The sequence below is a fragment of the Tursiops truncatus genome, chromosome 5 (genome assembly GCF_011762595.2).
Source record: "Tursiops truncatus isolate mTurTru1 chromosome 5, mTurTru1.mat.Y, whole genome shotgun sequence".
In the NCBI taxonomy this organism is placed as follows: domain Eukaryota; kingdom Metazoa; phylum Chordata; class Mammalia; order Artiodactyla; family Delphinidae; genus Tursiops; species Tursiops truncatus.
The window spans coordinates 124179497-124197930 of NC_047038.1; the positions used below are offsets into that span (position 1 = coordinate 124179497).

Consider the following 18434-nt stretch of genomic DNA (forward strand, 5'->3'; position numbering starts at 1 on the left):
TTTGAAATTCCTGTTCATTTTTATATTGGCTGATTTTACTTTATTAATTTATAGAATCTTCTACACACTAAACCAGTTTTCAACCTTTCTTACTCTTTGATGAACATACTTTTTAAATTTTAAGCCTGTTGAATTTATTAACCTTTTTATGATTTGCTCTGTTTAGGTTTAAAGAAATTCTTATCTTTCTCTAAAATAATAAATATATCCTTTTCTAAATACTTTAAAATGGTATTGTTTTTCATAGTTAATTCTTTCTTCCATACAGAATTTGTTTCTGTTTATGAAATGAAGTGAGTAGGGATCAATTATAGTTTTCCATATGAATAGCTAATCACTGATTACAGTGGCAACTTAGACTCACGGCTCACTGGGATTCAAAAGAAGAGAGGATAGATGGGCTGGTGATTTCTGCATAGATGGATGCACTAAAGTTGAAGCCCCCGTATACCATTATAGAGGATGAAAGTGAGAACAAATAGAGTTTTGAGAAAAGAAAACCAATTTGATAAATTCACTCCATTCAAATTCTTATGACTTTTTATATAGTTTATATAACTCTTCCTAGTCATACTGTCATCATTTTACCCCATACAGTGTAAGACAACATTCAGTAGTTTATTTAAACAGGGCTGTATTCCTTATAAACTCTTTATTGATGTACCAACACAGCTTATGAAAATCTTGAGGAAAATATTACTACTGCAGTATATACTGATTAAGAATTTTATGTGATAATTCAGTGGTTCTCAAACTAGACTCCCACATAATTCCACAAACTCAATACAGCTGTTCTGCCACTATAATAACATTAAATTCCTTTCTCCATTTCAGAAACAACTAAATTAAATTTACAAAACTTTCTCAGTATTAACACTCTCATAATTTTTTTAAATGACATAAACCTGCTACTCATTATTTCTACTAGAGTCTGGTGTGGGTTAACATATACTTACATACTTATTTCTTTGTATATTACAATTAAGCTAATCAAGTTCAATAACTATTCTGGTAAGGTCAAAACACTTTGCTTTTTTCAGTCTAGGATCTTCACCCCACCCTCACTTCATGTTAATTTTTCCATCCATAAGATGCATATAATTTGCTTCACAGCATTCGGGGGAGCAAAAGGTCAAAAGCAACACTGGGTATGAAAATGCTTTTAAAATGTAAAACACTTTGCAAACAGAAGTTATAATTTATAACCTTATTATATCTTACAAATATGGGGTTAGAACAGTCATGGAAAAAATCAACAGGTAATTCCTAAAGGTCAGTTTTATCTACAGTTTTAATTTCTTTGATATCAAGTCTTTAAATTAAAAAAAAAACAGGTTTCTTAACTAGACGAAAAATAAAATTTATTTGTTTGAATGTTATTTCCTGCCCCCACATAATTTCTAATAAAGTTCCTGAAAAGTAGAGCAAGGCAAAGGTAGAAAGTTAATCTATACAAGCAACAGAACTCATCTCCAAATAATCTGAAAATATCTATTTTTATAATGGTGTGATCTAAGAATCCATGCCATCGCAGTGTGATTTAAAACTAATGAGAAAGTCTATTAGAGTCCAACTGAAATCAAGAGTGTACAGTTTACAGATGAAGGTTTAATCTGCCTCAAGAACATCTTGCAGCATAGCATTGATTTATTTGGAAGAATATACTTTCCTAAGTATTTGCTTTGTTATCTCTTTGCATAAAGAAACCTTGGTAGAGCTACAAAAGTGAGAAAACCTTTGGATGAAACAAGAATAATACACTAAGAATAAGATTTGCTTTTCCTGTTGGTAAATATCAAGAGAGCCTTGTCTTCCTTGTAGCAAATGGACTTGCTGCCCTCTGGGTTGGAACTCTGTTACACTGGGAAGCCATCTGCCCGGCTGTGCTACTTCTCAAACTTTAGACATGTACAGGAGTAGGAAAGTGAAATTACCTATTTTAAAAGAAAGTCATATATTATACTGTAAAGCTTTTAGAGTCAGAAACAACTCGGTTCCAATCCTACGCCTCCTACTTTCCAAGCTGTGTGATCACAGGCATGATTATTTAACCCTGAATTTCTATTTCCTCATCTTAAATATAGGGACAATAATAACCACCTCCCAGAATTACAGTAAGGGTTAAATGAAAGTGTCATAAATACAACTATTCATAGCAAAATGTTGACCAAGTTATCATTAATTATAAAACCAGAGAGTAAATGACTTTAGGGAAATTGTGAAATACACTAATCGCACTTTAACTTTTTTTTTTTTTTTTTTTTTTTTTTTTTCGGTACACGGGCCTCTCACTGCTGTGGCCTCTCCCATTGCGGAGCACAGGCTCTGGATGGGCAGGCTCAGCGGCCATGGCTCACGGGCCCAGCCGCTCCGCGGCATGTGGGATCTTCCCGGACCGGGGCACGAACCCGCGTCCCCTGCATCGGCAGGCAGACTCTCAACCACTGCGCCACCAGGGAAGCCTGCACTTTAACATTTTATGATACAAGTTTCTCTTACTTCCAGGCATTAATATTTCTGTTAAAACTGGAAAGGTTTTCTTCAAATTGCACAAAAAGATGTTTTCTGAAATAATTGGGAATAGATGAAAGATAGAAGGTAAGAAAAATGCTGAAGCTAAAATCAATAACAATTTAATATGATGGATAACTGGGAGCAGGGAAAGGAAGATAGTAACAAGTGGGGAAGCGGGATGGGAGGGAAGAGACAGTGGGAAAGAGAGAGGGGAGTGATAGCCTGCATGGCTCTGGGCTAGATGGGTGATCCTGTACTGGCCACCAGGTCATCCCAGGTCAACCTGTTTGTTGAACTGCTCAACATGTAGAAATGAGCCTTCCTACAGTACGTATGGGGTAGAAGTGCAGAGGACAACGGCTATCTGTGTGTTCCACATGCCTTACAGTATCTGCAAACCAGTGTTTGATCTGAAGTATGCTTATGTCTCTAAAAGCATCAATTAACGCCACTGACAATATATAGTCAATAAACAGAAACACACGTATATCACAGAAAATACTGTATTAAAATTTAACCAAAATTTTAAAAATTGATTCTCAACCTCTGGGCAAATCATATGCAGTTTAAATTATTAAGAAATTGAAATCATGTTAGCATAAATATCACATTTCTTTTCTATAAGAGGGAACATGCAGTATAAGAACAGGTTCAAATTGTTCATTGCAGCACTATTTACAAGAGCCAAGACATGGAAGCAACCAAAATGTCCATCAACAGATGAATGGATAAAGAAGATGTGGTAGATATATACAATGGAATATTACTCAGCCATAAAAAAGAATGAAATAATGCCATTTGCAGCAACATGGATGGACCTAGAAATCATCATACTAAGTGAAGTAAGGCAGACAGAGAAAGATAAATATCATGATACTAATTATATGTGGAATCTTAAAAAAAAAGATACAAACGAACTTATATACAAAACAGACTTACAGATACGGAAAACAAACTATGGTTACCAAAGGGGAAAGTTTGTGGGGATGCATGGGGAGATAAACGAGGAGTTTGGGATGAACAGATAGAAACTACTATATATAAAATAGGTAAACAACAAGGGCCTACTGTAGAGCACAGGGAACTATATTCAATATCTTGTAACAAACTATAATGGAAAAGAATCTGAAAAAATATAGAGATATATATTACTGAATCACTTTGCTGTACACCAGAAACTAATACAACATTGTAAATTCACTATACTTCAATTAAAAACAAACAGCTTCAAATTGACCAAAAAAGCCGGCTCCCCTAGTTAAGAACACATGGTTTCACAGTCATATTTTAAGCTCATACTTGTGCTTTGAGAGCTGTACCAATCTGCTTTAAACTGCAACAGTACAAGAAAAAAAAATCATTCTAAATAATCATCTATTTCTACCAATAATAATTTTAAAACATTACATATGGAGTATTAATGAGTAACTCAAAAGACTATACACATTGTATGCTGGCTAATTTAAGACAAATAAACAAAAATCTTTACACAAAGAAGCGTGCATTACTTCAGTAGAACAGTGTGTCCTAGGTCACCATGCTTTCCTTCTGTATTATTGTCAAGTCTGATTTGCCAACAAGCCTCTGATAACAAACACAGAAATAAATTTCAAGGTTATAAGCTAAGCTACTACTGTGAATAATGATATATTAATCTGCTGCTGAAGTTAAAAGTGGTATAGAGAGAAATGAAAAAGAGAGAGACTCTCAATCAAGTGAATTTTACATACAGAAAAAGCCAATATTTAAGTGCAGAATTAATGTGTGAAAGCATTTATGGAATTATGTTCTGACTATACACTGTGCAGTTCTTATCATCTTTAAGTAAAACAGGAGACTAAAAAAGATGAGTGAGGGACTTCCCTGGTGGCGCAGTGGTTAAGACTCCACGCTCCCAATGCTGGGGGCCGGGGTTCGATCCCTAATCAGGGAACTAGATCCCACATGCATGCCGCATGTCACAACTAAGGAGCCCACAAGCCACAACTAAGGAACCTGCCTGCCGCAACAAAGGAGCCCACGTGCTGCAATTAAGGAGCCACCTGCCACAACTAAGGAGCCCACGTACCACAACTAAGGAGGCTGCCTGCTGCAACTGACCCAGCGCAACCAAATAAGTAAATAAATAAAAATTTAAAAAAATAAAAAAGATGAATGAAAAAAGGAGGAATAATATGAATAACTACTTAGAATTTTTAAGACTGTTAATTATTACAGATATTGACTAATGCATACTTTTCCAAGTAATAATATAAGAAAAACCTGCTTATTAACTAAAAGGTATAATTTATTTTCAAGTGTTCAAGGCAGGGCTATAAACAAAACTCCAATAAACGGTACTGTAAATCTTGGCACAGATACACCAATGTATCAACAAAGGGCAGAGTGACCCAAGGAGAAAAAAAATCCTACATTATCTTTAAGCAAAATTGTTTGCCTTGAGTTAAAGAGGAAAACAAATTCCTTCACGATGGCTTAATGTATAACAAACAACTAAGATGGAAAATGTCTCTGTATAAACTTTTATATAGGAATTCCCGCCTCTGACATAAACAAACGCAAACTATATTTATGAGTTAAGTCCATTCATAGCAGATAAAGCTATCCTTTTGCACCATTCCAGGTAACCAATTAGTGCATAAGTACTGAGTTCTAATGATACTAAAACATCTAGAATTTCCTTTCCTGCTGTAAATACCACAACAACCTGAGTCCCTTAACTGAGCAGCTTAAAACAGAGATGACAGCAAAGGCTGCCAGTTAGGGAGACTCATGTCTTCCCTGAATGAAACCTGTAGTTACAAAAACAGAGACCCAGATGGAACAGTCACTGCCTGCTGGCCTGGCAGCTCTGTGCCAGTTTCCTTGCTAAGGTCATAAGCAGGTATGTGAGGGAGGGAATGGTGCTGTGTGTTAAGCCTATAAGGGAGAACTGAATAAGTTGGCTTGGAGTTGAAGGACAATTATAAAATCAATAGAGGTATGAAAATCTGAAGAAGTTAAAAAAAAATTAGCAGATTTTAAACTGATTTAAAGTATAGGGTTATTTCTGTCCATCTGGAGATTCTTTTATCTTCAGCACTAATCCAAAAAAATAGAAGGTTCCTTACATCACTGATTTCACTGACTTGCCTCTATAGTTTGAAAGCCATTGTTCCTGAGTTGATTTCTTCATAGATGGACCCAAGTTGGGAAGGTTCCTGCCATCTGACCCCTAGAGACCTGCATCTCTTAACAGTCATGGCAAAAACATAAATTCTCTATTTGGCAATCATTCCTTAAAAGATGGACTTTGGTCAGATCTGAGTTTAAATCATGACCCTATCATTTATTAGCTATGTGAGGCTGATCAAACTACTTTACATCTTGGGGTCTCAGTTTATCCTGAAGAAAAAATCAGAATAGGTCACTCAACGGTCTGTTACAAGGATTTAATGAAATCATATAGTTACAGTCCATGGTAGAAGGCCAGATATATTCTCAAGAAACCCTTGATAAATGGTGACAATTATTAATGCCTAAATTCTCACTCACACAGATTCATATTCTTATTATGTCTGCTTTAACGTAAGTAATAAATGCAGCCTCCTGCCTACAGTAATTTCAAGGAACATGACAAGTCCCACAACAGTAATTTCAAGGAACATGACAAGTCCCACAACACCCTAACACGTTCCAGGGCTTAAATCTTATTTAATAAGAAACATGAACTTTTATTCCTTAGAGATAAAGTTTAAATGGAATACAAATTGAGAGGTAACACAAAGATTTAAATTTGTACCACTGAAGTACAAGTTAAAGTTGACTTCAGAAAAAAGGGGACTAATGATTCAACAAAAGTACTGAAGTAATTAGTTAATCAATTCCTTGTGAATCATAGAATTAACAGTTAAATAAACCATCAAAATGTAGAAAAATTTTTTCATATTTCTGAATTGTAAAGAGCATTCTAAGTTTCGAAGGAGATGAAGAAAATATTGTTTAGCTTTACTAAGATATTTCACACCACATAAAACAAAATTTTAAAGTAATCAAAAGCTTATGAAAACAGTTACAACAGGACTTTAAAGAATCAAGATTCTTTGATTAAAAAAAATACTCTTTAAACCAATGAGACATAGAGCCTCTGAAAAAAGAATAAGTGTATAAACAGATAAATCATAAAAATTAAAATAATAACCAATAATCTCCTCAGATTCATGTTAACTAGTAATTACGAACATAAATAAAATATCACTTTCCACTATCATGTTAGCAAAGATTTTACAATTATAAATCTCTTAGCAGGCAAGAGTTTGAGAAGACAGATAATACATATCTGAAATGAAAAGTATCAATCCAACGGAAAATATGTACTAAGGAACATGCAGACATGTTTCATTGACTGGAGAGGTGGGTAGAGGCAATCACTTTGGTTTTGTTTTGAGTGAGGCGAGGAGGAGAGAAGAAGGTATAGAAATCGTAGGTAGGCGGAGGCTGAGAACAAAGATTTCAGCTATCTGCTCAAAAACTCTTTCATCTTTAAATATACAAGCAATTATTTCCAGGGACCTTAATATTAATGAGAATGGAAGGAACCAAAGAGCTCCAGTTTCTTTGGGAGTGGTGGGGACAGCACTTAGAGAAGCAAAGTCTTACAAGAAGATGACATGTACAAAACAAGTTTGTTTTGCTCCTCTCTGCCCCTTTAATTATTGACATTTTAAAAGACTCTTAGATGAAAGGAAAAATAATCTAGAAAAGCACAGTTGGTTCTCTGAGTTTCGTTGTAATCAAAAATTTTCCAGCTGCGGAAACCACAGACATCTTAAAACAAAGCTGTAGAACGATATATAACCATATGTTCCCTATGAGAAGCTCTCAGAGTCAAAGTATTAAATTTGTTTCTGTCTTTTGCTTTAGGACTATCTGCCATGTTCTATTGAAAAGGAGAATGTTTATGAGAGCATAAATTTAACTGTACTACCAAAGAGAGTGGGAGAAATCAGGAAAGCCAGAAAGGGTATCTGTAATTAAAAATATATATATATTTTTAACTATGATTATGAGTAGAAAAGCCCTCCATCTCAGTTGGAAGCAATAATTACTGGCTGTAGTAATTATTATTATTGTTATTATTCAGTAATTATTCAGGGGTTATGAAACAATACAAAGGAGTCTAATACGATACAAAACACAGAGATACAACAATTAAGCTTTACATGCAATACACAGAATAAAAAGAGCAATTACAAACAGACGGGAAAAGCCACAATGGTAAAATACTGTCCTTACAAATATGTATTTTTTTTTAATCAAAATCCTAAGTAGCTACTTTAAAAGCTGATGTTTGGCAAGTTACGTTAACACTTTGTACTATATTTGCCCATATCTATAAAATAAAACAGTTGAAGTAGAAGAGTCTGAAGGTCCCACTTCCATGATTAATTCATTCTTCTCCTTTCATGTTCTATGAATTCTATGCCATCCATAGCTACAGAAAAACACTGATTGGCCAGCTAAGTGGCGAATAATAAAATACGTGATTGTTCTGGCAAAATTATTTATGCCTCACTCCAACCAAAGTTCTCTAACCTCTTCTGGTTGGTGGTGGTAGTGGTGCTATTTTTCGCCTTTGTTTGGTTTCGCTATAATCTTTTTTTAAAAATTTTATTAGAGTATAATTGATTTACAATGTTGTGTTAGTTTCAGGTGTACAGCAAAGTGAATCAGTTATACATATATCCACTCTCTTTTAGATTCTTTTCCCATATAGGCCATTACAGAGTATTGAGTAGAGTTCCCTGTGCTATACAGTAAGTCCTTATTAGTTACCTATTTTATATATAGTAGTCTGTATATGTCAATCCCAAACTCCCAATTTATTCCTCCCCCTTACCCCCTGGTAATCATAAGTTTGTTTTCTACATTTGTAATCTTTTAATATTGAGGCAAACTCAGGTTTCTCTCATCACCAGCTTTTGGGAACAAGGTACATTTCTAAGTCCATGACCATAGAAACCCCTGCCCTTCCAGTTTTATAACGCTTATATTACTTGATAAGCCAGCAAGATACATAAAATTTATACCTATAACTCTTTGGTAAGGCACCTTATCCATACCTATTTAACTAGAAATACTTATGTGGGCAAAATAAATCTGAAGAAAAATTACAGATTGAATTATGGTCCATTCCAAGCAAATTAAAAAGCTACAAAATTTCCCTATGAAAATACCAATCTTGTTTTCATTCCTAAGACAGATACAATTCAAGGTTAAACAAACAGAAGAGTCATATTCAATAGCTGGGAGAGGTTTATAAGGCTTCAACAGCAGTGGAAACCACTGGCAGAGCACACTGAGAAGTAAAAATAATCAAAATAAGAAAAGTTGTGAATTATTCTAAATCGTGCATAAAGCTTTACCTTTGATTCTTGTATACTTACTTTGTATATGAAATAATTTGTATTTTTATGTATGGTGGGGAAATAAAACACCATTAAAGACAAAATAAAATTTTATTGAGTATCAGAACTAAAAGAAGCAGCTGCTATTTCTCAAGTACTTTTTAAAACACTGACATTCTTTTCTTTCAATATTTCTATTTTGAGGAGAAAATTCTTCTTCTGACTGAACTGAAGTATCATCTTTCAGGTCTGAGAATTTTTTAAGCCATGATTTTCTATTACTTCCTTAAATGCCTAACTTTCTCTACAATAGGAAATAAAATTAGGAGGTGTAACTTTATTCATAACGTTGAGAGTCATTCCACTCTGTATCTTTAGGATACATGAGGATGGACCTATTCTCTCCCGAAATTCACTCTGGGCCTTTTGGAAGGTGTAACACTGTCTTCAATTTGCTAGAGCATCATTTAATTTATCACAGCAGTCCATGTAGGTGCAGCGACTAGGTGATTTTGCTGACAGATTTCATGAAATTAACTAAACAACATCTGCAGGCTATATATCCCGAATTTGTATGTGCTAACCAATATAATTTTGAACTTGCCATTCAAATGGTTTATGAGTTCAATAAATATCTACTTGCATGGATGAACACACAAAACTATAATTGTTGATAGAAAGAGAAATGAATTTTTTAAGTATTGTTATTGTTTCAAAAGACTTTACCAACTACTTAAGGGACTTCTTCAATCCAATTAATCAGTTTTAAATTATATTAAAATAAAAAGTCTATAAAGAAAAGTAGGTTTAAAATAAATATGATAAGTTTTTTCTTTAAAGTTCTTGAATGTCTGCTTTAGGCTAGGTCTTGGAGGAACATAAAAGAATTAATTTTAAAACATGGCTACAATTAACTCACAAACTCATAAGGGAAAACAAAAAACATCGACTTTGCAGAAGTGCTGTGACAATGGTCTGTACAGGAGACCAAACCACAGAGGCTGACAGTGGACAGGCAGGGCATCTGGGAAGGGATACCTTCATTGAGGCTGAAAGCCAAAGGCCAGGAAGAGGATGTTTCAAGATAGAGGAAGCAACATAAACAATTCCAGAAAGGAGTAAAACAGTATGGATTGTTCTGAGAAATACAAGATATTCAATAATGTTGGAGCATAAAACAGAGGGGAGGGGAATACTCTCATGGGTGGAGAAAAGCGAGATGTGAAAAACAGCCCAGAAGGAACAGCAGAAGATGAATATAGAGCAAAAGTAGCAGCTAGATGAAGAAGCAGCTCATCAGACTCGCCATGCCAAGAAAGCTGACCTTTATCTACAAGCAATAGAGAGCCAGGGACGGGAGGGCTTTAGCAGGAAGTGAAGAGTTCATCAGGGTGGGAAACTGATCCCTCTAAGGGTAGTACAGCATATGGACTGGGCGTACAGCGAATGAGACCGGGGCAGTGAGATCCATTAGGAGGTTAATATTAACATTTCGAGCTAAATTCACTAATCTTACTTCAACAGATAGTTAAAACATGATACAAAATATCCCCTAACCATTTTTATATGTCTACATATGAAGTGTTATTTACAAATGTGATAAATAACCAATATCAGGATTGACATTAAATTCAAAAATAATATTGAGATGGTGTTTCAAGTTTTAAAATGCTCAACCAGCCTTCAACCAAACTACATCCCATTTTAGACACTGTCAACCAATACCACAATTCTCTGTTTCCTCTCTTGATTAAAGGGAAGACTTTCTTTAGTTTATTTTTATTGTAGTAATTTTATTAGATTGTTCTCTGACAAAAGTTTCCACAGGGTACTTCAGAAACAAAACACCAGAATAAATAAAAATAAAACAAATTTTAAAAGGCATAAGAAATCAATTATCATTGATTGAATATCATGTTATGTATGAAACATATAACGTGAATGAGTAAAAGGTATTAAATAAAGAACTGAAATTACAATATTGATCATGATATATTAACCAAAGGCAGTAGCAAAGAAAAATTTGAGTAATGCCCATTCTAGATCAACCATGGTTGCATTTTCAAAATAAACATATTATTGACAAAAATCTAAATCAAACCCATTAATAAAAGGGTAGGCAATACCCGAAAAAGTAAAAAGAAAATGCTTGATGCAGAGGCTAAAACAAGCATTAAATGAATGTTAAAATACAGTTTAAATTTAGAGATCAGATTAGCTTTAAAGCACACCTGAATTAATAAAACTGATTTTGAAGCATTCTGGATTATTTTTAAAATTTTATGTGATTCAACAACAATGATACTCTACAACTATGGGCCTCATTTTAAGATATCTACTTTACATTTAGACCTATTCCACCTGCTGTTTTGGACATGGTTTATCCCATTTTAGAATAAGCTGGTTCCTGAATATTAACCCTAATACAAAACCTATGCCAGAGTATTATCTTTCCCTTATATCTCTATTGTTCTACAGTTTAAGCTCTACAACAGCTTTCATGTTATATTTGTTTTTAACTTAAATATGTAATACAAAAAACCCTTTGGAACTATAATTGCCATCTATAACCTAAGCTAAACATTTTCAATACCATGCTAATGCTTCTCTTCCACAATTAAAAAACCAACAACAGGGAAACTTTCACTCTGTCAGTACATAAGTTTTATCTAGTTACACCTATAGTAAAGCAACATATTACTTTCCAAGTTATGTGTAGTAGACATGAAACACATAAGTATATAAATTTCATGGGTGTTCTAAATCAGAAAACACATAGAAAACAATTCCTTTCTGTCCCCTTCAGCACCACTGCTTTTAACATCAATCTGGGATATGCAAAACAATGATGATAAATGAATATGCAATCGCACTACGGTCACACAGAGAAGCATGTGTCAAAGTTCTACCTGTGATGACAGGAAAAAAACTACTGATGTGGGGCAAGAGATGTTAATTTAATATCTTTACTAGAGAACCACTTTTGCAAGGAACCAACCTAGCAAGTCACTTGGACAAGCAGAGAAATTCTAAATGCTGAGTCCTTTGCACCTTGGATGAAGAAGTCTGTTCTTACTTTTCATCACTCCTGCTTCTCTCCATTCCCAGAAGGAGTCATTATTTCACTTTAATGCGCTGTCAAATGGACAGTGGCTTTCTTTTCAAAAGACCCCATGTTACTCACATTCACAGCCTGCACATTTTGACAGTGTCTACAACATCTTCACACATTCATCTGAATTCTTCCCCTATTCCACTTCTAGAACACCCTCCACTATAAACTCACTAATATTCATGTTTTAATAGCAATATAAAAAGTAAACATGAATTTACCAATCAGAAGACGTCAAGTCTGACAGAATGAAGAAAAAGAAATTTACTGACAGGACATAACATGAAATCAGTGTTCAAGAGCCATTCCCACCACCCACACCATTTAAGTGTATTATGACCGTGCACAGCATTCTTAAGAGCAGAATATGAAACTACACTGCCACCAAGAACACTTAACCAGCAGGCAGCCCCCCCACATTAGCTTTAATGTGCCACACAGCCCTTTGCTTACTGATGTAGAGCAGCCAACAGGGAGATGGAGTTTACCAGTAAAAGCGAGACTGAACTGGCTAATTACTTACCTTCTTACGTATAGCAGGCTTGCTCGTTTAACTTTTTGTTTCCACTCTTGTCATAGCTCAGCGGCAAATGGTTGTGATTCAGCAGAAGTTCGAACCTGATAATTAAAAGAATTTTTTAAGAAAAAAATTGGAAATTAAAGTTCCCTCCACTGAAGTCTTTCTTTCCTTGCCCTCTGGCTGTACGTTTCTCGCTCTCGTTTTCTCTCCCTGCAAGGCAGCTACGTAGTGGTCTATAAATATTGACCCTGACACGTGCTCAGTGCTTCACTTGCTCATGGCACAGGTCTGTGTTACTGAACACCGTGGTAATACTCCAGCAAAGTTCTCAGCTGCTCAGACAAAGCTGTGGATTGGCTCACTACCCAGCAACCCTGTGCCTGCCTGGAAATACCATTTTGCTTCCAGTTTTACAGATGCTATGGGCCTTTCCTGAGGCCCAAATCAGGCACAGAAGGGCAATTATGAGGTTTGTCTGAAGAAATAGTTTTCCTCGAGCAGGTGGAGAAAAGGGGGGCTGGGTGGAGTGAAAGACAAGAAAGGAAATACTGCCTTTGTTTTGGCCAAACAACATAATTTCAAATTCTTTATAAAAGTCATACCTAAATGCCATTCAATCAAGTTTTATGAAACTGAACTACTACTTACTATGAATAACCAAAAGATGTAGGAAAGCATTTTTGCAATTGTTTTTAATATTGCTTCTCATTGAATAAGGCTGCAGTGACTGAGTAAGCGGCCACAAAGAAATGTGTCAACATAAATAAATTCATTTCCAGAATGATAGAAGTGCCCAGGAAAGTATAATATTAATCTGATCAAATTAAATATCTGGTGAAAGAAGCTAAAATATAATCTGGAAATTATATGAATCAACATGTCATATGAAATACTTCTAGATTTTCAATCATCACAATTGAATTACTTTATTTTTTAAAAAATTAAGGGGACGGGCTTCCCTGGTGGTGCAGTGGTTGAGAGTCCACCTGCCGATGCAGGGGATGTGGGTTTGTGCCGCGGAGCGGCTAGGCCCGTGAGCCATGGCTGCTGAGCCTGCGCGTCCGGAGCCTGTGCTCTGCAACAGGAGAGGCCACAATAGTAAGAGGCCCGCATACCGCAAAACAAAAAAATTAAGGGGACTTCCCTGGTGGTGCAGTGGTTGAGAATCCAGCTGCCAATTCAGGGGACATGGGTTCGATCCCTGGTCTGGGAAGATCCCACATGCCGCAGAGCAACTAAGCCTGTGTACCACAACTACTGAGCCTGTGCTCTAGAGCCCACGAGCCATAACTACTGAGCCCATGTGCCACAACTACTGAAGCCTGTGTGCCTAGAACCTGTGCTCCACAACAAGAGAAGCCACCGCAATGAGAAGCCCGTGCACCACAACGAATAGTAGCCCCCGCTCACTGCAACTAGAGAAAGCCCGTGCCCAGCAACAAAGACCCAACACAGCCAAAAATAAAATAAAATTTTTAAAAAGATATTATTTAAAAAAAAAATTAAGGATAAAATCTAAGCCATGACTATATAATTTGTAGGTGATATAAACAAGGTCAGCATTATCTACATATAGTACATATAATGTCCACGGTATGAATGATTAAAAAATAAATGAAGCCCATATTTTTTATTCTTCTTGGCAAGAAAAATCATATGTTTGCTTAATTGAAATTTCCTCTCTTTGTTAAACCAAGAGTATAGGAAACTTAAGAAATAATCTGGTCACTTACTCATTTAATAGCTGATAAAACTGACCTCCAGGACAGTTAATTTACCCACAATCGCATGGCAAGTTTGTGGCAGGGCCAAAACTAGACGTTCTTGCCTTATTGCTCACAATTCTGTTCCCCTTCTACTACAATAATGGTTCCTAAATTCATTTTTAGGTTCAAACTCTGATTTTCAGATGAAATCTTACCAAAAACCTTATCAGTAAGGGCAAATATTATACCTAGAGAAATAAACAGCATAAAATAAAAATAGCCTTTAACAGCTTAATTGACTCCCCAAAAAAGTTATGCATAAGAATTAACTTTCTAACAGTTGAAATCGACTTTTCCTTGTTTGGTTCAATTATCAACATTTTCCCAATAAATTAACTTAATACCAGGAGAGGTATATAGTGAGGTGCTGAGGAGCCCAAGAGGAAACACAGTTCTCACGCTCAAGAAAGGAAAAAAAAAAAAAGCCTAATGACAAAACAACGTGTTAGTACAGTGATGCAGACTAGGATGGCAGCAAGGGTGCTTGGAACACTAGCTCCTGAGCCAGTCTGAAGTGGGGGAAGTCTTGATTCCTCAATTAAGACTTCTGCATCTTAAAGAAATCAAAGATGACACAAACAGATGGAAAGATACATGATGTTCTTGGATCGGAAGAATCAATATCGTGAAAATGACCATACTACCCAAAGCAATCTACAGATTCAATACAATCCCTACCAAATTACCAATGGCATTTTTCACAGAATTAGAACAAAAAATTTTACAATTTGCATGGAAACACAAAAGACCCCGAGTAGCCAAAGCAATATTGAGAAAGAAAAACAGAGCTGAAGGAATCAGGTTCCCTGACTTCAGACTATACTACAAAGCTACAGTCATCAAAACAGTATGGTACTGGCACAAAAAAGAGAAATATAGCTCAATGGAACAGGTAGAAAGTCTAGAGATAAACCTGTGCACCTATGGTCACCTAGTCTATGACAAAGGGGGCAAGAATATACAATGGAGAAAAGACAGCCTCTTCAATAAGTGGTGATGGGTAAACTGGACAGCTACATGTAAAAGAATGAAATTAGAACATTCCCTAACACCATACACAAAAATAAACTCAAAATGGATTAAAGACCTAAATGTAAGGCTGTATACTATAAAACTCTTAGAGGAAAACATAGGCAGAACACTCTTTGACATAAACCACAGCAAGATCTTTTTGGATCCACCTCCTAGAGTAATGGAAATAAAAACAAAAATAAACAAATGGGACCTGATGAAACTAAAAGCTTTTGTACAGCAAAGGAAACCATAAACAAAACGAAAAGACAACCCTCAGAATGGGAGAAAATATTTGCAAATGAAGCGACCAACAGGGGATTAATCTCCAAAATATACGAGCAGCTCATGGAACTCAATATCAAAAAAACAAACAACCCAATCAAAAAATGGGCAGATGATCTAAATAGACATATCCCCAAAGACATACCGATGGCCAAAAACCACATGAAAAGATGCTCAACATCACTAATTATTAGAGAAATGCAAATTAAAACTACAATGAGGTATCACCTCACACCGGTCAGAATGGCCATCATCAAAAAATCTACAAACAGATGCTACAGAGGGTGTGGAGAAAAGGAAACCTTCCTACACATCTGGTGGGAATGTAAATTTGTACAGCCACTATGGAGAACAGTAAGGAGGGTCCTTAAAAAACTAAAAATAGAGCTACCATATGATCCAGCAATCCTACTCCTGGGCATACACTCGAGAGAACCATAATTCTAAAAGATACACGCTCCCCAATGGTCACTGCAGCACTTTTTACAATAGCCAAGACATTGAAGCAACCTACGTGTCCATTGACAGATGAGTGGATAAAGAAGATGTGGTACATATATACAATGGAATATTACTCAGCCATAAAAAAAACAAAATAATGTTATTTGCAGCAACATGGATGGACCTAGAGATTGTCATACTGAGTGAAGTAAGTCAGACAAAGAAAGACAAAAATCATATGATATTGCTTATATGTGGAATCTAAAAAAGGGGTAAAAATGAACTTATTTACAAAACAGAAATGGAGTCACAGATGTAGAAAACAAACTTATGGTTACCAGGGAGGAAAGAGGGGGAGGGATAAATTGGGAGATTGGGACACACTACTATATATAAAATAGATAACTAATAAGGACATACTATAGAGCACAGGGAGCTCTACTCAATACTCTGTAATGACCTATATGGGAAAAGAATCTGAAGAACAGTGGATATATGTATAACAAATTCACTTTGCTGTACACCTGAAACTAACACAACACTGTAAATCAACTATAATAAAAATCTTTTTTTAAATGATTAGGCAGAAGTGAGGCAAAGATGAGACAGAATAACACGATAAAGACAAACAGGCAGGAAAAGCGATGCTATGGAACTTCCAAGTTCTTTCTTGCTGGAGCACATAACTTGAAGCAGGAAATGTTTAAACTAAAAAAAAAAAAAAAAAGGAAAAGGTCTAGAAGGAGAAAGGTGATGAAGGGTTTTATATACCAGGTTTAAAAACTTGGGTTTTAGGGACTTCCCTGGTGGTCCAGCGGTAAAGAATCTGCCTTACAATGCAGGGGACACAGGTTCAGTCCCTGGTTCAGGGAACTAAGGTCCCACATGCCACAGGGCAGCTAAGCCCGTGTGCCACAAACTAAAGAGCCCACGCACCCTGGAGCCTGCGCGCCACAACTAGAGAGAAGCTGGCTCACCACAAAGAGTCTGCACGCCACAATGAACGATCCCGCATGCCCCAACGAAGATTCCATGTGCCGCAACTAAGACCCAAGGCAGCCAAAAATAAAATAATAAGTAATAAATAAATCTTAAAAAAAATAACTAAAAATAAATAAAAACTTGGGTTTTATACAGTAGGCTAGTAGTCTTCAACTAGTTTTATTCACAGACCCTTAAAAGAATTTTGAAAAAATACATAACCATTCACACATTACCAAGTTAACATCTATAATTTTTCACCTGTGGTAAAATATGTACTTGAAAATAATTTAATTTCCACCCAATTGGAAATATTGACATTTTAAAATAAAATTTATATCAACTATCTTAAGAATACTCAATAGAATCTAAATCCACAGTAATAAAACGATTATCCATTTAAAAAATACATAAATAGACTCTTCTTTCAACAGCTGAAAATTTTACATTACTATTTTATTTTCTCGACCTTTATTTCCATTTTATTTCCTCAGAGAATTCTTACGTAATGTATTTTGTAATTAAAAGCCTTTCATTTTTCACTCTATCATACTTCTACACAACAAAAATATAAGACATTAATTAAAATTGTTTAATTGCTAATTTTTCTACGATCCCAGGACAAGGTACTATAGTATGATTTCAGATGGATAAGGGTGTGTCTTCTTTCGTAAAGTAAGAGAAAGAATGTTGTGAATAAAGCATTTCTCTTAGGCAGATCAATATTAATAAAGAGAAATTCATGCAGAAGTTGAGAATCTGGACACTGATTCCATTAAAACTATCTGACTGGACTACAGTACCACATACTACTTTTATATCAGTTACTTAAATAAACGGCAGAGGCAGTCCAGGCTAGGTCAGGAAATGAACTAAGCAGTGCCCTCACAAAGTCAGAAAGGAATCTCTTAGCCTACATTTCTCTCAAGGAACTGCTAGAATTTTTTTTTTTTTTTTTTTTTGCGGTATGCGGGCCTCTCACTGCTGTGGCCTCTCCCGTTGCGGAGCACAGGCTCCAAACGCGCAGGCTCAGTGGCCATGGCTCATGGGCCCAGCTGATCCGCGGCACGTGGGATCCTCCCGGACCGGGGCACGAACCCGTGTCCCCTGAATCGGCAGGCGGACTCTCAACCACTGCGCCACAAGGGAAGCCCCAGAATTTTAATATTGAGTTCTAAGGGGTAGCAAGAAGATGAGATGAAGAAATTAATCAGCGGAAATCAGTGGCCAAAATTAAAAGGACTGATATGTCCTATAAAAAAAATAAAGGGTTTTGTCTTTGATTTGACTATAGGGTAAGGAATGCATAGAGAGTCAAAGGTGTGAAGACTCAATACTGCCAAAATGTCAGTTCTTCCCAACTTTACCTATAGATTCAATGCAATCTCAACCAAAATCCCAGCAAGTTATATTTTGGG

The 18434-nt window shown here is 35.8% G+C and overlaps 1 protein-coding gene across 6 annotated transcripts in view; it reads right to left on the reverse strand.

The window, feature by feature from the left end:
- BMPR1B (bone morphogenetic protein receptor type 1B) overlaps positions 1 to 18434 on the reverse strand; it is a 418867-nt gene that overhangs the window by 151240 nt on the left and 249193 nt on the right. For all 6 annotated transcript variants that reach the window (XR_012332176.1, XM_073805580.1, XM_073805579.1 and 3 more), the window contains one exon: positions 12536 to 12630. The gene's annotated coding sequence lies outside the window, so the exon portion shown is untranslated. The remainder of the gene's footprint in view (positions 1 to 12535; positions 12631 to 18434) is intronic.